Source organism: Heptranchias perlo, chromosome 19, assembly GCF_035084215.1.
Source record: "Heptranchias perlo isolate sHepPer1 chromosome 19, sHepPer1.hap1, whole genome shotgun sequence".
Taxonomy (NCBI): domain Eukaryota; kingdom Metazoa; phylum Chordata; class Chondrichthyes; order Hexanchiformes; family Hexanchidae; genus Heptranchias; species Heptranchias perlo.
Window position 1 is genome coordinate 3,214,155 of NC_090343.1, and position 26,266 is coordinate 3,240,420.

The 26,266-nt window shown below is 47.2% G+C and overlaps 1 protein-coding gene across 4 annotated transcripts in view; it reads right to left on the minus strand.

Moving 5' to 3' along the window:
- Positions 1-26,266, minus strand: part of LOC137335079 (DENN domain-containing protein 3-like) — a 121,349-nt gene that overhangs the window by 88,190 nt on the left and 6,893 nt on the right. Inside the window, exons 1-2 of one of the 4 annotated variants that reach the window (XM_068000184.1) lie at positions 25,607-25,982; positions 15,012-15,217 (exon numbers count right to left, since the gene is read on the minus strand). The exons of 2 other annotated variants lie outside the window; for them this stretch is intronic. The gene's annotated coding sequence lies outside the window, so the exon portion shown is untranslated. Of the gene's footprint in view, positions 1-15,011; positions 15,218-25,606; positions 25,983-26,266 lie in introns of those variants that run through there. One more of the 4 variants, XM_068000183.1, reaches the window with a different exon arrangement.

A 26,266-nucleotide genomic window follows, 5' to 3' on the forward strand; every position in this document is an offset into this window, starting at 1 on the left:
CAGTCAGCCCTGCTCACTGTACACAACTATCGGTAACCCCTGTTACGCATGACATGTACCGTGGAAAGTTCTTGCAGAATGGTTTTGAAAGATTCAATAGGCCGCAGCGAAGGTACTGGAGTACTGTCAGGACAAGAAGCAGGAGGATCGAGTAACAGGCGGGAGGAACTGGGCAACAACAGAATATTGAAGGGAAATTGCTCTGCACGCAATAAAGACACTGCACTCTACAAATTTATATAGATTTAAGGGGCAATAAAAACAGAAAATGCAGGAAATACACAATGTGCCCATCAACATCTGGACAGAGAACACACTGGTTAGTATTTTGGGTGTGACTCTTCATCAGCTCTGACTGACCCGCTGTGTATTTCCAGCATTTCCTCTTTCCAGCTCAGATTTTGCAGCTGCGTCAGTTTCTCTTTATATCAGCCGTTCCCTTCAGCTGCCTGGACCCTAAACTCTGGAATTCCCTCCCTAAACCCTCTCCACCTCTCCCTCCTCCTTTAAGACGCTCTTTAAAACGCACCTCTTTGACCAACCTTTTGGTCACCTGTCCTAATATCTCCTTATGTGGCTCAGTGTCAAATTTTGTTTGATAAACTCTCCTGTGAAGCGCCTTGGGACGTTTTACTATGTTAAAGGCGCTATATAAATGCAAGTTGTTGTTGCTATCTTCACTGTTTAATGGGTGATGTCGAGCCTTCCTCAGATTTTCCAGACCCCTCCTGTACTCTTTGGACATTTCCAATTATCGAGTTCTCTGTGCGCTATCTTGGAACCGCTACATTTAGGGGAAGTTAGATTTTCACAGAAGTCCCACGTCAAATTATCTGGGGGTCCTAGTGCAAGAAAATCAAAAAGTTGGTATGCAGGTGCAGCAGGTGATCAAGAAGGCCAACGGAATGTTGGCTTTTATTGCTAGGGGGATAGAATATAAAAACAGGGAGGTATTGCTGCAGTTATATAGGGTATTGGTGAGACCGCACCTGGAATACTGCATACAGTTTTGGTCTCCATACTTAAGAAAAGACATACTTGCTCTCGAGGCAGTACAAAGAAGGTTCACTCGGTTAATCCCGGGGATGAGGGGGCGGACATATGAGGAGAGGTTGAGTAGATTGGGACTCTACTCATTGGAGTTCAGAAGAATGAGAGGCGATCTTATTGAAACATATAAGATTGTGAAGGGGCTTGATCGGGTGGATGCAGTAAGGATGTTCCCAAAGATGGGTGAAACTAGAACTAGGGGGCATAATCTTAGAATAAGGGGCTGCTCTTTCAAAACTGAGATGAGGAGAAACTTCTTCACTCAGAGGGTGGTAGGTCTGTGGAATTTGCTGCCCCAGGAAGCTGTGGAAGCTACATCATTAGATAAATTTAAAACAGAAATAGACAGTTTCCTAGAAGTAAAGGGAATTAGGGGTTATGGGGAGCGGGCAGGAAATTGGACATGAAGCTGAGTTCGGATCGGTCAATGCCCTGTTGGGTGGCGGAGAGGGCCCAGGGGCTGTGTGGCCGGGTCCTGCTCCTACTTCTTGTGTTCTTTAGATTTGTGGTTGGGATCAGATCAGCCATGATCTTATTGAATGGCGGAGCAGGCTCGAGGGGCCGATTGGCCTACTCCTGCTCCAATTTCTTATGTTCTTATGTTCTTATGTAAAACAGTTCACGTCAGGGGGCTGAATGATGGGGTGGGTTTGACTATACTTGAAAAGTCTCCCAATCTATCGGGGAGGATCGTGGATCTGTTGTGCTGACTCCTGACTCCCCGTGTTCCTGACTGAACTGCTCCGACATCCACCTGGAGCAAGGAGTTGGGATATTTGTCTGCACCACTGGGGGTCAAGTGTATTGGCACAAGGCACTGCCAACTGCTTTAAATGTGCCCTCAAAATGGAGTCAGTAATCAGACTAATGCTGGGAAATTAAAGGATTAATTAAACCCTTAAGGTTTATATAACGAAACATTCCTAACCACCGATAGAAGACAAACCATCAAGGCCACAATCCCCAAAATTATAGAATCATAGAATGATATGGCACAGAAGGAGGCCATTCGGCCCATCGTACCTGTGCCGGCTCTTTTGAAAGAGCTATTCAATTAATCCCACTCCTCGCTCTTTCCCCATAGCCCTGCAAATTTTTCCTTTTCAAATATTTATCCGATTCCCTTTTGAAAGTTATTATTGAATCTGCTTCCACCGCCCTTTCAGGCAGCGCATTCCAGATCATCACAACTCACTGCGTAAAAAACATTCTCCTCATCGCCCCCCTGGCTTTTTTGCCAATTATCTTAAATCTGTGTCCTCTGGTTATCGAACCTCCTGCCACTGGAAACAGTTTCTCCTTATTTACTCTCTCAAAACCCCTCATGATTTTGAACACCTCTATTAAATCTTCCCTTAACCTTCTCTGCTCTAAGGAGAACAACCCCAGGTTCTCCAGTCTCTCCACATTAACTGAAGTCCCTCATCCCTCGTTGGAACATATAAAATTCTGACCGGGCTAGGCCGACTAGATGCGGGGACAATGTTTCCCCTGGCTGGGGAGGGGCCAGAACGAGGGGTCACAGTCTCAGGATACGGGGTAGGACATTTAGGACTGAGATTGAGGAGAAATTTCTTCACTCAGAGGGTGGTGAACCTGTGGAATTCTCTACCACAGAAGGCTGTGGAGGCCAAGTCACTGAATATATTTAAGATGGAGCTGGATAGATTTCTAGACACAAAAGGCATCAAGGGGTATGGGGAGAGAGCGGGAATATGGTATTGAGATAGGGGATCAGCCATGATCATATTGAATGGCGCAGCAGGCTCGAAGGGCCGAATGGCCTACTCCTGCTCCTATTTTCTATGTTTCTATGTATCATTCGAGTAAAATATGTATGTCATGCCTTATCTGGACCCATGTGAGACACCTTTGTGTTAGAGATTGAGGAGCTAAGGAATAAAGTGCGACCTGGTATGTCTTGCTATGGATGCCTTGCTAACTGAGAGGTTTCAGGGCACCAACGTAGCTGCAAGGTGAACTCTTCGAACACAGATATCACTCAGCTCGGTCAGTTGAATGAAAGTGGGGGGGGGGGGGTTTCTTTGAAAATCAAGGGTATATAAGAGGGAGTTTCAGCACACCTTCTAGAGATCTTCTTTGTTTGTCTGCCTTGTTTTATTAAGTGGTCTTTACCTGGTGCATGCAGAAGGGTGTCTTTGTAAAAGGCAAACGTGCATCTCTGACAGAGAGAGAGGTAACAGAAGGCAGATTGTACGGCTATACTGGCCAGATGTAAGCGTGGTACTTAAATGTACAAGTTTCCTGAGATCAAGGTGGGTGAATTTGGAGCCAGCTAGTCCGGATATGGTCCCCAGCGTGTGAGGTGGATTTAACCAGGAGCAGGGAATCCAGGATAAACGGGTAGCGTTGCTCCAGATGAAGGTTCATCACCCTCATGTCCCTGAAGCCAACACCATCATCCCAGGGGAAGGCACATCAACTGGCTCAACCACACAGTTTGTAAGGACAGGGTTGTGTAAGTTCTGGAAACACCGCTAAATAACGGCATTATATACTCTAATCTATCCAATGGACTGGTTATTTGATGCTGTAACTTGTTCGCTATCTAAGGACTCCAAACCTAAATTAATCTCACCAATTTATATCAAACTCACACACTGATTTCAACTATAAATTGATAATCAGCAAACCAGTTAATACTGAATTAGTGTGTTCGAGCTGTATTGCCGTTATAACCTTTGTATTTCATTGCGTAGTTAACCCTATCGACTAATGATATGCATACTGAATGTCTAAATTTAGGTAAAACTGATCAGGATTCTGAAGTTAATAACTGTATTACATGACTTGTCTGACATCTTTTTTGACAATTTGGCAAGAAAGAGTTAACTCATTCAGCAAAGAGTTGACTGTGTGTATCCTGATTGGTTGGTTGGTAAAGTAAACACAGATACAATCCCAATTGGTTGACGTAAGACAGTTTGGAGAGCCAAATTTGGGCATCAGTCACTCCTGGGCATAAACTGGGTGCTAAACCCATACTGTCCCCTGATGAGGAGTTAGGGTGAGGGGTCTAGGAGTCCCTTGTTTTTGTCCCCAATACCATTACTGGCACCGATAGGTTTCCCAATGGGAATCGCCCTATCTGAAGAAGAGGAGGACCAGTGAAAGGATGCCATCTGCCCCAGTCTGGCGCCCTTTCCTGCACTTTGTCCTGCTTTCGAAGGCAATGTTCTTGAAAGTCAGCACGGATGATCCAAGATGATTTGTAAGCTTCGGGTTAGCACACTGGCCTTTTGTCCAGCCCAGAGTGACGGGAGTGAAAGTCTCCTCTGTCAGCTGCTTCTAAGGTCCTGTATGAGATGAGTTTGCATGGTCTAAATCCAGTGTCTAATGGACATCAGCTGACAGCACAAAACTGCCCTTAAGTTGACGCTAATAGGCAAACTCACCCAGAAAGCCTACGGGAATGGCTGATGTGGGAAACGGGGAAAATGTCACACTGGTGCAGTAGAAGATTGGAGTTGAGGTATATTGTTGGGGTAGAGCAAAGGGAGCATCACTCTGTATCTAAATCCATCTGCACCTGACTTTGGAAGGCTCGATTCTGACATTGGATGGATGAAATGGTGCTAAATATCCAACACCTTGATGAGAACATTGAATACACAGTTCAATGGGAGGAACATTTTGTGCTGTTATGGCGTGCGGGAAGGCAGATGTAAACCATTCCCCTGTGAAATGGGTAGGCTGCAGTAGCTATACAGAAAGGTCATGGAAAGGTCAGTTATGTCAGGCTAAGTGTGCTTCAACCATTTCTTAACAATAGTTCTCATTATCTTTTCTGCTGGTGCTTAGGTTCTCATGAGCTATCGGTGCCAATTGTTGTATCTCGTTGTTGTCCCCAGCACCATTACCGGCACCGAGGGGTTTCCCAATGGGAATCGCCCTATCTGATGTGATTCCGAAGAGGAGGAGGAGGACCAATGGAGGCTGCCCGAGGGATGCTCTGCGCCCGCCCAGTCGGACCTGCAGACAGAGGTGCGTATACATCACTTTGGCAGACCGTTGGTGTTGGTGGAGGCGTCTCTTCCGAGAGGAAGATGGGAACTATGATGTGTGAACGCCAATCACAGCACGTCCCGCTTTCAATGGCACTGCACGGGCGAAGGCGTGCCAGGGCGACCAATGGGTACACCATGCCCTGATTGGCAATATCCACCAGGGTGCCACCAGCACCACGTTCAGGCCCTGACACAACTTATCTGCCGTTGACCGCACGGAAATGTCTCCGCAGGGTCTGGGTCGTCGGGTGCTAGGAGGACACGTGTGCGGCTCCCACACAGCCTGGTAGCGGGCACATCCAGCGACGGTAGCAGTCAGCGCCGCTTAAACTTGGCTCCAGCTCCTTGCAGGCGTGCTGCGGGGGCAACCCCTCCTCGCAACCACCTCTTGGAGCATAAACTCCACTTCAGCATCCGTCGAGCCGGGGATGGGGTTATTGGGCTGCTCTGTCACCCACTTGCAGAGTCCCGCCTGCACCTCGGGTTTCACTTTCTCCCACCTCCACCTCCTGACTCCCCAAAGCCTTTCCACCGTCTACAAGGCACAAGTCAGGAGTGTGATGGAATACTCTCCACTTGCTTGGATGAGTGCAGCTCCAACCACACTCAAGAAGCTCGACACCATCCAGGACAAAGCAGCCCGCTTGATTGGCACCCCATCCACCACCCTGAACATTCACTCCCTTCACCACCGGCGCACTGTGGCTGCAGTGTGTACCATCCACAGGATGCACTGCAGCAACTCGCCAAGGCTTTTCGACAACACCTCCCAAACCCGCGACCTCTACCACCTAGAAGGACAAGAGCAGCAGGCACAGAGGTACAACACCACCTGCACGTTCCCCTCCAAGTCACACACCATCCCGACTTGGAAATATATCGCCGTTCCTTCATCGTCGCTGGGTCAAAATCCTGGAACTCCCTTCCTAACAGCACTGTGGGAGAACCTTCACCACACGGACTGCAGCGGTTCATGAAGGCGGCTCACCACCACCTTCTCGAGGGCAATTAGGGACGGGCAATAAATGCCGGCCTCGCCAGGGACGCCCACATCCCATGAACGAATAAAAAAAAAATCCCTTCCCCATTTCTGTCTGTTGTTTCTTAATTCTCTCCCCCTTCAGCCCCTGGCAACGGTTGCTAATGGACCGAGATGCCCACTGGGCCTTTCAAAGGGATTTCGGAAACGTTCTCCACGCCCCTTTAATTGCCTCCTTCACCTTTAAGTTTCATTTACAAGCAGTTTTCTCACTCCTGGTTCTAACCTGCACCCAGAGCTGTGCAGCTGAGGTAATCTCTGGAAAGCTGGGTGTGGATCGCCACTCTTCCATTTGAATCTGTCTAAAGTCCACCAATAACTGTTCAGGTATAAAGTGCACCAATAGCGAAAGGGCTAGGCTCGAGTGTCAATAGGAAGTTGACATGGAGTTGGAGATGGGAGGGGGGGGGGAGGGGAGAGAGGAGGGGAGGGGGGAAGTGGGGGCAGAGGGGGGAAGGGGAGGAAGGGGTTGGGGGCAGAGGGGGAGAGAGGAGAGAGGAGGGGAGGGGGGAAAGTGGGGAGGGAGAGGGGGGAGGGGGAGGGGAGAGGGGAAGAAGGCGATAGGGGGCACAGGGGGAGAGAAGAGGGGAGGGGTAGGGGAGAGGGAGAGGAAGAGGGGTAGAGGGGGAGGGGAGGAAGGAGGGAGGGGCCGAGGGGGGAGAGTGGGGGGGGGAGGGCGCGGAGGAAAGGGTTGACTCTGCCAAGCCATGCCCTATTCTCACCCAATGTCCATACATAGACTGTCGCTGGCTAGAAATCAGAGGCAGGAACCCTGACTGATTTTATGTCCTCTTCCTATTCCAGTGGTGCTGCGATCTATTGCCACATTGGCTGAGATCAGCACAGTCTGGGCACTGAACCTGGAGCTGTCTAACTAAACCTGTTTGTATTTGGAGTCTCGCCAGTTGCCGGGTTTGAGCTGGTAATGCCTCAATTAATTGGTCACATAAGCTGTCCTCTGATTGGTCAGTTTACTAGCGTGCAACACAAGCTCTTTATTCTTCCCCTCATTGAATCATAGAATGATACGGCACAGGAGGAGGCCATTCGACCCATCGTGCCTGTGCCGGCTCTTTGAAAGAGCTATCCAATCAGTCCCATTCCCCTGCCCTTCCCCCGTAGCCCTTCAATTTTTCCCCTTCAAGTATTTATCCAATTCCCTTTTGAAAGTTATTATTGAATCTGCTTCCACCGCCCTTTCAGGCAGCGCATTCCAGATCATCACAACTCGCTGCGTTAAAAAAAATTCTCATCTCCCCTCTGGTTCTTTTGCCAATTACCCTAAATCTGTGTCCTCTGGTTACCGACCCTCCTGCCACTGGAAACAGTTTCTCCTTATTTACTCTATCAGAACCTTTCATCATTTTGAACACATTCCCCTTAACCTTCTCTGCTCTAAGGAGAACAACCCCAGCTTCTCCAGTCTCTCCACATAACTGAAGTCCCTCATCCCTGGTACCATTCTAGTAAATCTCCTCTGCACCCTCTCCAGGGCCATTACATCCTTCCTAAAGTGCGGTGCCCAGAATTGGACACAATACTCCAATTGAGGCCCAACCAGTGATTTATAAAATTTTAGCATAACTTCCTTGCTCTTGTACTCTATGCCCCTATTTATAAGCTAAGGATCCCTTGTGGCTTTTTTTAACAGACCTTCTCGAATTGTTGTGCCACCTTCAAAGACTTGGAAATCTTTGATCTCTTGAGGCCTGGGCCTAAGCTCTGTGTATTTGGGTAAGTGAGATGTGTCCCTGTAGGGGGAGAGTGTGCCCCTCTCTCTCTCGGACAAATGGAAATTCTATCTGTTAACTGGTTAGTTGGCCCTCAACTATGGTGATTACGGGTTCCCACTTGACTCAGAGAACTCAACGGATCAAAACAAAACAAGTTGGAAATACATCTGACCATGTAATTACCTGTAGCAGCGACGGGGAGTCAACCCTGTCCCCTCTTCATAGTGTGGACATTTACTGGGCTCGGTGTGAGACCTTTTTATCCATCCGAGCTCTTGCCCAGATCACAAAAACCTTTTTCTCATAAGCCTCCTGGGGCCACAAAGCCCCCCCCCCCCCGCCCCCACCTTTTCTCAGTCAGGTGAGCAACGGGAACAGAGTGTTGTCGTCATTTGAATGTAAGTGGGTCCGTGTTGCGATGTTCCGTTGCTATGGTTACGGTGACAGATCCAATACTAACAGGTATCAGCTGCATCACAGTGAGACCTTAGAACCCCCATCCCCACCCCCCAAACCCCCATCCCCACCCCACAAAAACATCATGCACAGCACGTGGGGTGATAGAGCATACCGTGATTTACCTGCGCCAATTGGAGAACGAACAACAACAACAACTTGCATTTATATAGCGCCTTTAACGTAGTAAAACGTCCCAAGGCGCTTCACGGGAGCGATTATCAACAAAATCTGACACCGAGCCACATAAGGAGATATTAGGACAGGTGACCAAAAGCTTGGCCGAAGAGGTAGGTTTTAAGGAGTGTCTTAAAGGAGGAGAGAGAGGCGGAGAGGTTTAGGGAGGGAATTCCAGAGCTTAGGGCCTAGGCAGCTGAAGGCACGGCCACCCTTGGTGGAGCGATTAAATCGGGGATGCGCAAGAGGGCAGAATTGGAGGAGCGCAGAGATCTCGGAGAGTTGTAGGGCTGGAGGAGGTTACAGAGGGAGGGGCGAGGCCATGGAGGCATTTGAAAACAAAGATAAGAATTTTAAAATCGAGGCGTTACCAATACTATCAAGCAGCACTTACTCACTAATAACCTACTCACTGACGCTCAGTTTGCGTTCCATCAGGACCACTCGGCTCCAGACCTCATTACAGCTGTGGTCCAAATATGGACAAAAGAGGTGAGGTGAGAGTGACTGCCCCTGACATCAAGGCTTCATTTGATTGAATGTGGCACCAAGGAGCCCCAGTAAAACTGAAGTCAATGGGGATCAGGGGGAAAGCTCTTCAGCAGCTGGAGTCTTACCTAGCATAAAGGAAGATGGTAGTGGTTGTTGGAGGCCAATCATCACAGCCAATCACCTTAAATCTACATCCTCTGGTTCTTGACCCTTCCGCCAATGGGAACAGTTTCTCTCTATCTACTCTGTCTAGATCCTTCATGATTTTGAATACCTCTATCAAATCTCCTCTCAACCTTCTCTGTTCCAAAGAGAACAACCCCAGCTTCTCCAGTCTATCCACGTAACTAAAGTCCCTCATCCCTGGAATCATTCTAGTAAATCTCTTCTGCACCCTCTCTAAGGCCTTCGCATCGTTCCTAAAGTGCGGTGCCCGGAACTGGACACAATACTCCAGTTGTGGTCGAACCAGTGTTTTATAAAGGTTCATCATGACTTCCTTGCTTTTGTACTCCATGCCTCTATTTATAAAGTCCAGGATCCCATATGCTTTTTAACCGCTTTCTCAACCTGCCCTGCCACCTTCAACGATTTGTGTACATATACCCCCAGATCTCTCTGTTCCTGCACCCTTTTAGAGGTATGCCCATTAGTTTATATTGCCTCTCCTCGTTCTTCCTACCGAAATGTATCACTTTGCATTTTTCTGCGTTAAATTTCATCTGCCATGTGTCCGCCCATTCCACCAGTCTGTCTATGTCCTCTTGAAGTCTATCACTATCCTCCTCACTGTTTACTACCCTTCCAAGTTTGGTGTCATCTGCAAACGAGAGGACTGAGGGGTGACCTGATAGAGGTCTTCAAGATTATGAAAGGGTTTGATAGGGTAGACATAGAGAAGATGTTTCCACTTGTGGGGGAGACCAGAACTAGGGGCCATAAACATAAGAAAGCCACTAATAAATACAGTAGGGGATTCAGGAGAATCTTCTTTACCCAGAGAGTGGTGAGAATGTGGAACTCGCTACCACAAGGAGTAGTTGAGGCAAATTGCATAGATTTAAGGGGAAGCTAGATAAACACATGACGGAGAAAGGAATAGAAGGATATGCTGTTAGGGTTAAATGAAGTAGGGAGGGAGGAGGCTCGTGTGGAGCATAAACACCGGCATAGACCAGTTGGGCCAAATAGCCTGTTTTTGTGCTATAAATTCTATGTAGTTGCGATGCCCTTCATGGTGGAGTAGCCTGATAACACCTGGTGTCAAGGCTCATGCATGCACATTGGCCACTTGGGGGAGGCCTGAAAGGAGTCAGAGAGGAGTCAGCCTTGAGGGGAAGAGGAGAAATTGGATGAGAGTGGAAAGAAAAGAACAAGACGATGGCCCTTTAAAAACCATCTCAAATTCACAGATACACAAGAGGAGCTGGATCCAAACACTAACTGCTCACATCCTTGGTATTTACTTAACCCTTAACCTGCTGAACTGTGGACGCCACCACAAACGCAATGATGAAAGCTTGCGTCTTACCCTATTGAGAACAGACTGTAACTCTGCCCAGCGAGGATGTCAGTCGTTGATGATACCGCTTTAAGAACTGAAAGTTGCAGTCGGACCGTTGTGGAGGCACTTCCTTCCCCCTCCCCCACCCCCCCCCCCCCCCCTCCTCCTCACCCACCCAGCTATGTAAACAACAAGAGCAGTCGCTGTCTCATCCTCTGCTCTCACGGTTCCTGCTGAGCTAGATTTCGAGGCTGGGCTTTCATAAAACATTCATCTGCAGCTCAGGCCTGTCAGGACATTTTCCATTCACGAAGGTTCAGTAACTTGACTCCTGCCTCGACAGCCTGTCGCCTGCTCTGGGGAGCAACCTCTGAGAATCGCTAACAGCCGAGGCAGCTACTCCCTCCCCAGGGCTGCAAAATCTTCTATTATTATACACTCCCCCCGCCACCCCCCCCCCCCCTCAACTTCCTCCCCTCCCTTCTTTCTGGGGCGGTACGGTATGTCGTTCAAAATGACAGACTTCATCTGCGAGCTTAGACAAGCGTGCATTATCGGGTTATTTGACTGTATGAGGCATCACGATCCTGTCCTCGCCCGATGCCCGCACTCTCGGGCAGGGGCTCCGCAGATGGCGATTCGGGATGGAAAGCCTGGCATGACTTTAGAGCACCGCACCACAGGAAGGGTATATTGGCCGTGGAGGGGGTGCAGCGCAGATTCACCAGAATGATACCGGGGATTAAAAGGGTTAAATAATGAGGACGGGTTACAGAGACGAGGCTTGTATTCCCTCAAGTATTGAAGATTAAGGGGTGATCTAATTGAGGTGTTAAAGATGATTAAAGGATTTGATAGGGTCGATAGAGAGAAACTATTTCCTCTGGTGGGGGAGTCCAGAACAAGGGGGCATAACCTTAAAATTAGAGCTAGGCCGTTCAGGAGTGATGTCAGGAAGCACTTCTTCACACAAAGGGGAGTGGAAATCTGGAACTCTCTCCCCCAAAAAGCTGTTGAGGCTGGGGGTCAATTGAAGCTTTCAAGACTGAGATTGGTGGATTTTTGTTGGGTAAGGGTATCGAGGGATATGGAACCGAGGTGGGTAGTTGGAGTTGAGATACAGATCAGCCGTGATCTAATTGAATGGCGGAACAGGCTCGAGGGGCTGAATGGCCTCCTCCTGTTCCTATGGAACCTGCACATGGACCATCTTCAACTTTTCTCCAGGGGTTCCCTCTGCTGATCTCTGAACTCTGGGAGGCTGGGACTAGCGGGGAAACAGAGGGAAACACGGCTGCATTTCGCTCATATTGCGTGTGATTAACATTAGGCTGCTCTTTGAAGTCCGGCTCCAGTAGCAAAAAGAGGATGTGCTGTCCTACTGCTGTAGCCTAGCATGAGCTTCGGAAGGTGTACACAATGTACGCAGAACCGTGTACCATAGGCAGGGAGATCAATCCGAGGAATCTGGAGTGTTGCTCATTTTTTGAAGTTGATGCCGCCATTTTATTTAAGAATAGCAATGGGCACGTGCTGCGAGGTCTGTAAGTTTGGTGTCATAGAATCATAGAATTTTACAACATGGAAACAGGCCCTTCGGCCCAACATGTCCATGTCGCCCAGTTTATACCACTAAGCTAGTCCCAATTTCCTGCACTTGGCCCATATCCCTCTATACCCATCTTACCCATGTAACTGTCCAAATGCTTTTTAAAAGACAAAATTGTACCCGCCTCTACTACTGCCTCTGGCAGCTCGTTCCAGACACTCACCACCCTTTGAGTGAAAAAATTGCCCCTCTGGACCCTTTTGTATCTCTCCCCTCTCACCTTAAATCTATGCCCCCTCGTTATAGACTCCCCTACCTTTGGGAAAAGATTTTGACTATCTACCTTATCTATGCCCCTCATTATTTTATAGACTTCTATAAGATCACCCCTTAACCTCCTACTCTCCAGGGAAAAAAGTCCCAGTCTGTCTAACCTCTCCCTGTAAGTCAAACCATCAAGTCCCGGTAGCATCCTAGTAAATCTTTTCTGCACTCTTTCTAGTTTAATAATATCCTTTCTATAATAGGGTGACCAGAACTGTACACAGTACTCCAAGTGTGGCCTCACCAATGCCCTGTACAACTTCAACAAGACATCCCAACTCCTGCATTCAATGTTCTGACCAATGAAACCAAGCATGCCGAATGCCTTCTTCACCACCCTATCCACCTGTGACTCCACTTTCAAGGAGCTATGAACCTGTACTCCTATATCTTTGTTCTATAACTCTCCCCAACGCCCTACCATTAACGGAGTAGGTCCTGGCCCGATTCGATCTACCAAAATGCATCACCTCACATTTATCTAAATTAAACTCCATCTGCCATTCATTGGCCCACTGGCCCAATTTATCAAGATCCCGTTGCAATCCTAGATAACCTTCTTCACTGTCCACAATGCCACCAATCTTGGTGTCATCTGCAAACTTACTAACCATGTCAAAGGAACAGGAGGAGGCCATTCAGCCCCTTGAGCCTGTTCTGCCATTCAATTAGATCATGGCTGATCTGTATCCTAACTCCATCTACCCGCCTTGGTTCCGTAACCCTTAATACCTTGGCCAGCAAAAATCTATCTGTACTTGTGTGCGAATCGCAGGGACACTGGGGCCTGAGGGACAACAGATTTTCTGATATGCTGTACGAACTTGACTAACAATATTTTACAGTAAAGAAGCACAGTTTGGTTCAATTTTATCTCAGCACACTTGCTCACTTGTGTTAAGGTATTGCTGATTTTCCCACTTGTGCTGATTTTGGTGCATTTGGTGTTGTTCACCGTGTGCGACCTCCTCCCACATGTTTTAAGCTAATACTTTGCAATAGATGTAAGGGCTACAGGCAGAGGGTACTTCAACCAACATCCCATTTAATGGAAGGGTTGCTGCTTGTCATTGGGTCTGAACAAATGGTTTCATCTCAGCCATTCAGGTCAAAGATCCGAGGGCAACCGGCCTTCAACTTCCCTTTATATTAAAAAAAAACAGCGCCACTAAATCAAAGAACAGAAATCCCTGCGAGTGGAGCATGAATTGCGACAAGACATCCCAAGGCGAAATGTTAGCTGTTGCCAGGGAAACGCTGAACCAGATCCCACGACTGGTGTAGCAGAATTGTAGGTTCCACTTGGTTCATGTGACTGTGCGGGAAGGATAAGTCACATGGATTTAGACCAAGGCTGGTTGATTTAGGCGCTGGATTTTAAATTGCAGTCAGTAACAGAATCATAGAATCATACAGCAAAGGAGGAGGCCATTCGGCCCATCGTGCCTGTGCCGGCTCTTTGAAAGAACTATCCAAATTAGTCCCACTCCCCCGCTCTTTCCCCATAGCCCTGCAAACGTTCCCTTTTCAAGTATTTATCCAATTCCCTTTTGAAAGTTACTACTGAGTCTATTAAAATTCTCCTCATCTCCTCTCTGGTGCTTTTACTAATTAATCTATCAGAACCCCTCAACATTTTGAACACATCATAAGCACAAAAACACCTGTCGTTCTGGACACTCTCATTTGCAGTCATCCTTTTCAATCTCCAAATAGGAATTTCCTTGGCACCAACCAAATTGGCATATATTAATTAAGTTATTCAAAATTATGAGGTGTTTTGATAGAGTAAATAAGGAGAAAATGTTTCCAGTGGCAGAAGGGTCAGTAACCAGAGGACACATATTTAAAGTGATTGGCAAAAGAACCAGAGGGGAGATGAGAATTTTTTTTTTACACAGCGAGTTGTGATGATCTGGAATGCTCTGCCTGAAAGGGCGGTGGAAGCAGATTCAATAGTAACTTTCAAAAGGGAATTGGATAAATACTTGAAAAGGAAACGTTTGCAGGGCTATGGGGAAAGAGCGGGGGAGTGGGACTAATTGGATAGCTCTTTCAAAGAGCCGGCACAGGCACGATGGACCAAATGGCCTTGTTCTGTGACGTATCATTAACGCCTTGGTTAAGTTACTGATGCTCCATCTTATACTTCCCATAATCCATGACCAAACTGCAGGAGGTGTTTGTTTCCGAGCTAATTTCTGTACGGTCTTAGTTGTAATTGAGTCACCAAATCAGATTATTCTCTGATCCCTAAAACAATCAGCTGGGGGGTTAACCAAGGTTTTACCACAATCCTACACTCTGTCCATACCCTCTCTCTATAGCTTTAAGACAAAGCCCAGTCCATGGCAATGTGGTAGGAGATGGTGATGATGTCCTTAAACCCTACTCCAGGGCGAGAGAGAGAGAGGCGGGGGGGCAGCGGGATTCATTTTGGATTGCTCGAGCAAAGAGCTGGCACAGACACAATGGGCCGAATGGCCTCCTCCTGTGCTGTATGATTCTGTGCGGCAAACTCCTACGGTTCCATAAACTTAAAAGGAACCATTAAACATCTGCATTAAAATGAGCAGAGGAATTCCGTGCAAAGGCACTTGTTCCTAATATTGCACACGCTCAATTTCACCCCAAGCGATTTTACTCTGATGATGCTTACCGAATATTCAGAAGGTCACGTCTAGTTTAAAGTGACGTCTGGAGCTTTCGGTTAAAGTACGGATGGAACCAGACCATTCCGGAATCCTGGATCTACGTGGAAGTGCCGGAAGGATCCTACAAATCCCAGGGAAGTTAAAGCTGGGAAAAAAATGTGCGCTTGTGTTGATGTTCCTTGACATCCAGTGAGAGAAGTGAGGAAGGGGCCTGGAATGGAAACACACCAGTAAAGGCAACTCGAGTCGGGCCCCTCCTGAGTTCATTACCACATGCTGCTTCCGACAGCTCAGAATTTCAGTTCATGCGGTGACGTGTTCTATTAAATATCAAAGGTTTCCTTCCGCACATTTCTAACGTAGAGTTTTACAACCAGCGAAAGGCACAAACAACTGGGGCCATTCTTGTGTCACAGGAGTGCGACGATCGCACCCAAAGCAAATGTGGATTTATTTAATGTTTGGACAGGATGTGGTTGAAGTGCTAGATTTCCACTGACTGGGAAGTGTTCTGACAAAGCAGAGCCTACAACTCGTGTCAAAATATTCCCCAACGACAGACGCTTTTGTTAATGTTCCGCTGTAGTTCTGGAGGTTTTCTCGTTGTGAGGAGAATGTTTAGCAATCATGAACACTTCTCTAAGATTATCTTTAAATACCCGTCCTGTCTCCTACAAAGGTAAAAGGTCATGCCCTGTTCTTTTTGTTTCTTGGGATGTGGGCATCGATGGCAAGGCTGGTTTATTGCCCATCCCTAGTTGCCCTGAGGAGGTCTGATACAACTGAGGGGCTTTCCCAGGCCCATCTCAGAGGGCAGTTAAGAGTCAACCACATTGGTGTGGGGACTGGAGCCACATATAGGCCCAGACCGGGTGTGGACGGCAGGTTTCCTTCCCTAAAGGGCATTAGTGACCCAGTTGGGTTTTCAGAGGCCCCAAATCTCGAACGCAAAAATCCTCCAAGTGCCCTTGTTTGAGGGTCTCTCGACATTGAGACCAGATTTTCAGGCGCAGCAGGAAACAAAATCACATTTCTGGTCTTTAACTTGCAAATTTTTTGAGCATTTAAAAAAAAATTATCCTCACTGAGACCCACTCTGTATTATCTGTTTCTTTGAATGTATTTTTATGGCAAAGTAGAAGTCACATTAAAAATTGAAAAGCTTCCCCGATCCCAGGTTTTTAAACTCACTGTGCCTGATGTGCATGAATGTTGATTAAATGAGTTGAAACTTTTACATTTTAAGACTCAAAAGAAGAAATATACTGGTGTGGATTCAGCATTTGCTCAGGCCCCGATTGTTTACATTGATTTAAGCCCATTTTAAGTTGGGGCATATTCTAATGAGGTTGGGAGGACACTTGGCAAAAAGGGTGCAGATTCCGGGTTACGCCCAACAAGGAAAATCCAGGCCATAATATTTAACCTCGTACCTACTGTATCGCTAAGCCTCCAACTACTACTACAACAACAACAACTTGCATTTATATACTGCCTTTAACGTAGTAAAATGTCCCAAGGCACTTCGCAGGAGCGATTATCAGGCAGGAATTTGACATCGAGTCACATAAGGAGATATTAGGACAGGTGAGCAAAAGTTTGGTCAAAGAGTTGGTTTCATGCAGCACCTTAAAGGAGGAGAGAGAGGTAGAGAGGCGGGGAGGTTTAGGGAGGGAATTCCAGAGCTTAGGGCCTAGGCAGCTGAAGGCACGGCCGCCAATGGTGGAGCGATGAAAATATTGGATGTTTAAGAGGCAAGAGTTGGAGGAACGGGGGGTTTAGAGATCTTTGGGGGGGTTGTAGGGCTGGAGGAGGTTACAGAGATAGGGAGGGGGGCGAGGGCCATGGAGGGATTTGAAAGCAAGGATGAGAATTTTAAAATTGAGGCGTTGCCAGACCGGGAGCCAATGTGGGCCAGCGAGCACATTACAGTAAGGATGTGATTGCACTAGAGAGGGTAGAGAGATTTACGAGGATGTTGCCAGGGTCGGAGAATTTTAGCTATGAGAAAAGATTGGATAGGCTAGGGTTGTTTTCTTTAGAACAAAGGAGGCTGAGGGGAGATTTAATTGAGGTGTATAAAATTATGACAGGACTAGATAGAGTGGATAGGGAGGACCTATTTCCCTTTAGCAGAGGGGTCAGTGACCTGGAGGCATAGATTTAAAGTAATTGGTAGAAGGATTAGAGGGGAGCTGAGGAGAAATTTTTTCACCCAGAGGGTGGTGGGGGTCTGGAACTCACTGCCTGAAAGGGTGGTAGAGGCAGAAACCCTCAACTCATTTAAAAAGTACCTTGATGTGCACCTGAAGTGCCGTAACCTACAGAGCTATGGACCAAGAGCTGGAAAGTGGGATTAAGCTGAATAGCTCTTTTTCGGACGGCACGGACACGATGGGCCAAATGGCCTCAGTCTGTACCATAACTTTCTTTGATTCTATGATTCTATGACCTGTGGTAAGGGCATTGGGGTTTAGGTTTGTAGGCTTTATGCTGAGACTTTATAATGCACTGGTCAGACTACTGTGTGCTGTTCTGGTCACCACACTTCATAAGGGAATTGGATATATACTTGAAAAGGAAAAATTTGCAGGGTTATGGGGAAAGTGCAGAGGAGTGGGACTAACTGGATAGCTCCTTCAAAGAGCCAGCACAGGCTCGATGGGCCGAATAGTCTCTTTCTGTGTTGTAAGATTCTATGACACATTGGAGAGGATGCATGAGCAGGCCTTGGACACCAATACTTATACGAAGAGTTCAGAGTTCAGAGTTCAAAGCCTGTCAGTTGACACCAATTTTGTAATCCCCATTGGATGTAACTCACTAATCCCTGTAAACAATTCACCTGCATGTGAATTGTGCCAATGTGTGAAATACATGGGGATTATGTAACCACTTTGATGTCAGCTTCTTATTCAGCTCACTTTGCAAAAGCTCTGAGCCCAGTTTATTCGGTCAAATGTGCACAATGTCAAATGCATGGGGATTAACACATGGTAAAGCATTATCCGTGGCTCAGTGGGCAGCACTCTTGCCTCTGAGTCAGAAAGTTGTGGGTTCAAGTCCCACTCCAGGGCTTGAGTACATAATCCACGCTGAGGGAGCACTGCACCATTGGAGGTGCAATCTTTTGGGTTAAGGCATTAAACCCGAGGCCCCATCTACCCTCTCGGGTGGATGTAAAAGATCCCATGGCAGTGTTTCGAAGAAGAGCAGGGGAGTTCTCCCCAATGTGCTGGCCGATATTTATCCCTCAACCACATTCATCTGATTGCTGTTTGTGAGACCTTGCTGACTAGGAACTGTGGAGGATCAAAGGGTTTGGGTGTCACTACAAGCTAACGCACAGGTACGGAAAAAAACCGATGAAGCGGTGTAAGTGATGCTTCAGTTGTACAGACCCCATCTGGAGATACTGTGTTCAGTCCTGGGCACCGCACCTCAGGAAAGATATATTGGCCTGGGAGGGGGTGCAGTGCAGATTCACCACAATGATACCGGGACTTGAATTATAAGGAAAGGTTGCAATTCCCCTTTTTTTTTTATTCCCCCTTCCTCTGTCAGTCTGGCCTGCTGGTTTTAACATCTCACCTGAAGTAAGAAGCAGCATCTATCAATGCAGCTGTCCCTCAGTGGCTGATTAGATTACATGCTGAGGACCTCAAGTGAGGCTCAAACCCACAACCTTCTGACTCAGAGACAAGAGTGCTTCCCACTGAGCCAAGCTGACGGGCAGTTGATCGCAGAACGCTACTTTGTGCATTGAGATGAAGTGAAGTTTTTTTCTTCCAAGTTATTATAATTCCTTTTTGAGTCACAGCCATTCCAGTCACTGGTTGTGAAATGTTAAAAATAATAAAACTTGCGGTTGAGATTCCAGAATAGGTCAGCGTCACTAGGACCTTAGTTTGATTAAAACCATGGCTACATGTTTCAGATAACATCTACTGATTTCTTTTTTGGTAAAAGCAATATATCCCAGTCTAAGTGCACTGTTCCTCCTACTGCCGTGGAAAATTATGTCTCCAAAGTGGCTATGATGCTGGACCAATAATTCAGAGAACGGGAGTTCCAATCTCACCACGGCAGTTTGGGATTTTGAATTCAGTTTAATAAAAATCTGGAAATAAAAAGCTGGTCTCAGTAACGGTGACCATGAAGCTGTCGGATTGTTGCAAAAACCCAGCTGGTTCACCAATGTCCTTTACATAGAATTACATAGAATGTATAGCACAGAAATAAGCCATTCGGCCCAAATGGTCTATGCTGGCTTTTATGTTCCACTCGAGCCTCCTCCCTCCATCTAACCCTATCAACAAATCCTTCTATTCCTGTCTAACTGACCCGTAAATGCACTCAACTACTCCTTGTGGTAATGAGTTCCACATTCTTACCACTCTCTGGCTAAAGAAGTTTCTCATGAATAGGGAGAAGGAAACCTGCCGTCCTGACCCGGTCTGGGCCTATATGTGACTCCAGTCCCCTCACTAACGTGGTCGACTCAACTGCCCTTTGAAGTGGGCCTAGCAAACCACTCAGTTGTATCAAACCTGCTACCAGAGGTTCAAGAAGAAGGCCCACCTCCACCTTCTCAGCGCAGCTAGGTAAAATGGGCAATAAATGCCGGCCTTGCCAGCGACACCCACATGCCGAGAATGACTAAAAGAAAAACTCCCAAAACTTGGAAATGATCCATCTCTATCTGCAGACGTGTCCACAGCTGAGTGGGAGGATTTTCCAATCTCCTCTCCACCCCTAAAAGAGTCGGCGACCATTGAGGTCAAGGACCTTCCACCCCCTCATCCGCTTGGGTGTGTGAGAGAGAGGCCGAGTCTCGCTGGTTTGTTTGATGGTGAAAGGGCAAGTTACAACCCAGCCAGATCCTGTCCCGACCCTCTGTCAAGACACACATTTTCTGCTCTATTCCCTGGGTCAAGATCAAGAGCAGCAACATAAGAACATAAGAATTAGGAGCAGGAGTCGGCCATACGGACCCTCGAGCCTGCTCCGCCATTCAATCAGATCATGGCTGATCTTCGACCTCAACTCCACTTTCCCGCCCAATCCCCATATCCCTTGATTCCCCGAGAGTCCAAAAATCTATCGATCTCAATCTTGAATATACTCAACAAGTGAGTATCCACAGCCCTCTGGGGTAGAGAATTTCAAAGATTCACAACCCTCTGAGTGAAGAAATTTCTCTCATTACAGTGTTAAATGGCCGATCCTTTATTTTGAGACTATGTCCCCTAGTTCTAGACTCTCCAGCCAGGGGAAACAACCTCACAGCATCTACCCTGTCAAGCCCCCTCATAATCTTATATGTTTCATTCTTCTAAACTCCAGAGAGTATAGGCCCATTCTACTCAATCTCTCCTCATAGGACAACCCTCTCATCCCAGCAATCAATCTAGTGAACTTTCATTGCACCGCCTCTAAGACAAGTATATCCTTCCTTCGATAAGGAGACCAAAACTGTACACAGTACTCCAGGTGTGTCTCACCAAAGCCCTGTACAATTGCAGCAAGACTTCCTTACTCTTGTACTCCAACCCCCTTGCACTAAAGGCCAACATACCATTTGCCTTCCTAATTGCTTGCTGTACTTGCATGTTAACTTTCTGTGTTTCGTGTACAAGGACACCCAAATCCCTCCGAACACCAACATTTAATAGTTTCTCATCATTTAATAAATATTCTGTTTTTCTATTCTTCCCACCAAACTGAATAACCTCACATTCTCCACATTATACTCCGTCTGCCACCTTCTTGCCCACTCACTTAACCTGTCTATATCCCTTTGCAGACTCGTGGGGCCCGATTTTAGCACCCGCTATCGGGTGTGTTCTCGGCGGGGGGGCCTCGAAAATTGCAAAATCCAGGATCCCGACCGGATCCCGCCTCGATCCCGCCCACTTCCGGGTTCCCCGCTGACGCGCCGGCGTACGCGCGCAGCCCCCGCTGGTGGGAATCCCGCAGGCAATTAAAGCCAGCGGGATGCCACTTGAGAGTATTTATTTAGCTATTTCAGGTCATTAACTGACCTGATTAAGGGACTGTGTGTGATTTTGGATCAACATGGAACTGTTTCCCACACTGGGGGAAACACTCCCAGATCGAATGGACGTGTTGCAGCTGTCAGCCTGTGGCAGCTGCAAAGGTCCATTTGACAGGTGGGGGGGGTGGGGAGACCCTCACCCATTGCAGGAGGCCACTCTGTCACTTGGGACAAAGTTTGGCCTCCACCACCCTCCTCCTGACGGTCAAAGTCACCAACCTGCACACTTACCCCGGGGTCCGGAGACATGTACCTACCTTGCGGACCCCCTCAGATGTACATCTTGCGGATGGGGGCCGCCGTAGCTGCAGTCATGACCTCCTCGGAGGGCGAACAGCATCACCAGCCTCACCATCCACGCCGTCCACCTCTGACACGTGGAGCTCCACAACAGAGTGCTGTGACACATCCACCTGTACAGCAGGAGGGAGGGCTACCGCAGAGAGAGATGCGTCGCAGAGGGCACTACCCTCGCCACAGATTCCACAGACCAAGGCTCAGCCTCCTGGACCTCTCTGAGCAGCAGTACACACGGAGGCTCAGAGTCACTCGACATGTAGCCGTGGACATCTGCAGCCTCTTTCATGGCGAGCTGCTCCTGGCTGGCCCGTGCACCATCTTCCTCCCTGTCGCTGTCAAAGTCACCACTGCCCTCCCGAACTTCTCCTCCACAGCCTTCCAGGGTGCAACCGGGGACATCGCCGATGTCTCTCAGTCGTCTGCGCAGAAGAGCCCTGCAAATATACCTACACCTACTCTGCAGTGACACAATGGGTGGCATCAGTGGTGGGTCCTCATAGTGATAACCAGGAGCGGGCATTATTGCACAAACCGGACAGGATTGGCGAAGACATGGCAGTAGTGGTGCCAATATAATGTGTGATGTGAGTTGTTCTGAAATTCAATATAAGTAACAACCATGACAAACCCTCAAACACCCTTGTGCATCCCCTTCATGCTCACGACCTACTGCCTACTGCACATATGTGATGCATGCCCTGTGGCTGCAGCACAGGTGGTGGCAGGTTGAGTGAGGCTGGCCGTGAGAGAGATGCACGAGAGGGTGAGTATGGGATAGAGCCATAAGATTGTATGAGGATTGGGTTGCGTGGTAGTGGCAGGGTGAGTACTGGCGAGGTGGGTAGGTGCAGGTAAGATGAGGATGAGGTTTGAGTGGGTATGAGGGGTGATGTGACAGAGTTGTGTTGGCGGTGCAGAAGGAGATGTGGGGTGGGGGCGGTGATGTGGCAGACGGAGTGTAGGGGAAAGACTACGTGTACTCACTTTGGCTGACCTACTGAGGTCATTGGACCGCCTCCTGCACTGTGTGCAGGTGGGCGATATGTTGGTGGCGCAGGTGACCCCCTCTGCCATCTCGAGCCAGGCCTTCCTGGTGGCGGAGGCGGGCCGCTTCCTCCCGCCCGCAGGGTGGAAGATCTCTGTCCTCCCCCTCCTCCTCACCCCATGTATTGATACCTGGGGTGAGGCATCATTAAACTGGGAGCAGCCTTCCCCCTGGGCTGCTCCATGCAGTCATCTTTGCTATTGGTTGCAGCATCTGTCAGTGGAGGACTGCCCCTTTAAATAGAGCGCCTCCAGATGACAGATCTTACTGCGCATGCGCAGCCCGCCCGACGCGCAGATCAGCAGTGGGGAACCCGGAGGAGCAGGTAAGTGAATCCAATTAGTGGGTTGCCTGCTGCGATCGCGCGGGAAACCCACTAATTTCACCGGGCGCATTACCAACGCGCCCGCTTGCCCATCCGCCGGGAACCCGCACCCCTGGTAAAATCGGGCCCGTTGTGCCCTCCTCACAGTTTATTTTCCCACCTAGCTTTGTATCATCAGCAAACTTGGATACATTACACTCGGTCCCTTCATCTAAGTCATTAATATAGATTGTAAATAGCTGAGGCCCAATCACTGATCAGCACTCCACTAGTTACAGCCTGCCAACCTGAAAATGACCCGTTTATTCCCACTCTCTGTTTTCTGTCCTTTACCCAATCCTATATCCATGCTACTATACTACCCCTAACATCATGAGCTCTTATCTTGTGTAGCAGTCTTTTGTGTGGCACCTTATCGAATGCCTTTTGAAAATCCAAGTATACTACATTCCCTTTGTCTACTCTGCTAGTTACATCCTCAAAAAACTTTAATAGATTTGTCAAACACAATTTTCCTTTCATAAAACCATGTTGACTCTGCCTAACCATATTATGATTTTCTAAGTGCCCTGTTACTACGTCCTTAATAATGGATTCCAGCATTTCCCCGAAGACTGATGTCAGGCTAACTGGCCTGTAATTTCCTGTTTTCTCTCTCCCTCCTTTCTTGAATAGCGATGTTACATTTGCTACCTTCCAATCCACTGGGACCGTTTTAGAATCTAGGGAATTTTGGAAGATCAAAACCAATGCATCCACTATCTCTGCTGCCACATTTTTTAGAACCCTCGGATGTAGGCCATCAGATCCAGGGGATTTGTCGGCTTTTAGTCCCATTAATTTCTCCAGTACTTTTTCTTTACTAATATTAAAGACTTTAAGTTCCTCATTCTCATTAGACCCTCAGTTCCCCACTATTTCTGGTATGTTTTTTGTATCTTCTACTGTGAAGACAGATACAAAATATTTGTTTAAAGTCTCTGCCATTTCCTGATTCCCCATTATAATTTCTCCTGTCTCAGCCTCTAAGGGACCCACATTTACTTTTGCTACTCTTCCTTTTTACATACTTGTAGAAGCTCTTACAATCTATTGTTATATTTCTTGCTAGTTTACTCTCATTCTATTTTCTCCCTCTTTATCAATTTTTTGGTCATCCTTTGCTGGTTTCTAAAACTCTCCCAATCCTCAGGCTTACTACTCTTTTTGGCAACATTATAAGCCTCTTCTTTTAATCTAATACTATCTTTAACTTCTTTAGTTAGCCACGGACAGATCAGTTTTCCTGTGGAGTTTTTATTCCTCAATGGAATGTATATTCGTTGAGAATTATGAAATATTTCCTTAAATGTTGGTCATTGCTTATCATATCTTTGAAACTAATTTCCCAACCTACCTTAGCTAACTTGCCCCTTATACCTATGTAATTGGCTTTATTTAAGTTTAAGACGCTAGTTTCGGACTTAAGTATGTCACTCTCAAACTCAATGTGAAATTCTATCATATTATGATCACTCTTTCCCAGAGGATCCCTTACTTTGAGATTAACTAATTAACCCAGTCTCATTACATGAGACAAGATCTAAAATAGCCTGTTCCCTGATTGGTTCCACGACATATTGTTCTCGGAAACTGTCTCGAATATATTCCATGAACTCGTCCTCCAAACTTTTGCCAATTTGATTTACCCAGTCTATATGAATATTAAAATCCCCCAAGATTATTGCATTACCTTTGTTACAAGCTCCTATTATTTCTTGATTAACACTCTGTCCAACAGTATAACTACGATTAGAGGGCCTATAAACTAATCCCACCAGTGTTTTCTGCCCCTTGTTATTTCTTATTTCCACCCAGACTGATTCTACTTTCTGATCTTCCGAACCAAGATCCTTTCTCACTACTGTCGGTATGTCATCCTGTTTGACCCTATGTCAATTTGCGTGTGGCTCAGGTAGTAATCCAAAGATTATTACCTTTGATGTTCTGCTTATTAATTTGGATCCTAGCTCCTCAAACTCCCTCATTCCTATTTCTACCTATGTCATTGATTCCTACGTGGACCACGACAATGGGATCCTCCCCCTCATGCTCCAAGTTCTTCTCCAGCCGTGAGGAGATATCCTTAACCCTAGCACTGGGCAGGCAACACAGCCTTCAGGACTTTTGGTAGTGGCTGCAGAGAACAGTATCTATCCCCCTGACTATACTGTCCCCCAAGACTACCACATTCCTTTTTACACCCCCTATTTGAATGGCCTCCTGTACCACAATGCCGTGGTCAATTTGCCCATCCTCCCTACAGTCTTTGTCCTCATCCGTACAGGTAGCAAGTACCTCGTACCTGTTGGACAAGGTCAAAGGCTGAGGCTCCTCCATCACTGCATCCTGGGTCCCCATACCTGCCTGACTCACAGTCACATCCTCCTGTCCCTAACCACTGACCAAATCTAAACGACTACCTAACCTAAGGGGTGCGACTGCTCCTCAATCAAACTGTCCAGGTAACTCTTCCCCCTCCCTGATGCATCACAATGTCTGCAGCTCGGACTCCAGCTCAGCAACTCTGAGCCGAAGGTCCTCGAGTTGTAGACACTTACTGCAGATGTGGTTACTCGGGATCTCATTGGTCTCCACCAACTCCCACATGTTGCAGTGACAACACATACCTGCCATGCCATCCCTGTCTAAACTTGTTTTATTTATTTAATTAGTTTACGTTTTTATTCACTCGATATTTTTAGTTTTATTAACTAATTAATTTATCTAGTTTAAGTTATTAATTTATTAAAGTAACAGCAAGTTATAGTTTCCCAGCTCTTAGTTTAAACCACTGCCCTAGCCTAGAGAGCAAAAAAACAGTAATACTCACCAACCAATCAACTACCTGCTGTCCTGTGACGTCCTCCTTGATTATATTTTTGTATTCTTTTTTTGTTTTTGATTTCACCGAATAATCCCACTCAGGTCCGCTCTCTGTTTAGCTGCTGCCGACCTCGCCCTGCTTTTAGAGGGAGTGGTTTTTTGGGCCTCCCGTTCAGGACCGCTCTCTCGCCCAGCAGGGCTGAGGCCAATGGGTGTCTCTCCACTCTTGTCCCAGGCGGTAAGGTGGGATCACCGTGGTCTGCACGGCTCAGTACTACACTGGGTGGTGAACTAAACATCTGAAGCAGCAGGAAACTGCGCCTGGAGTGTTTGTCTGCTGAATAGTGACGTCCCCTATCAGATAACTGCATCATCTCAAGGCAGAGCAACTAATTGGGAAAAAAAACTGTTTCACTTTTCATGCTCCTCAGCTTTTTGCAGCTAGTGAATTTTTTTGAGGAGAGTTGTAAATATATTATTGTATGATTGTTCTTGCCACCCACTTGCATTTTTCAGCCTGTTTGGAAATGTATTTATTTACTGCCACTCTGCTGAGGAAGTTTTGAAAAGACAGATACCCATAGGAACGTAGGGAAGAGGAGGAGGCCATTCAGCCCCTTGAGCCTGTCCCACCATTCTATTAGATCATGGCTGATCTGTATCTTAA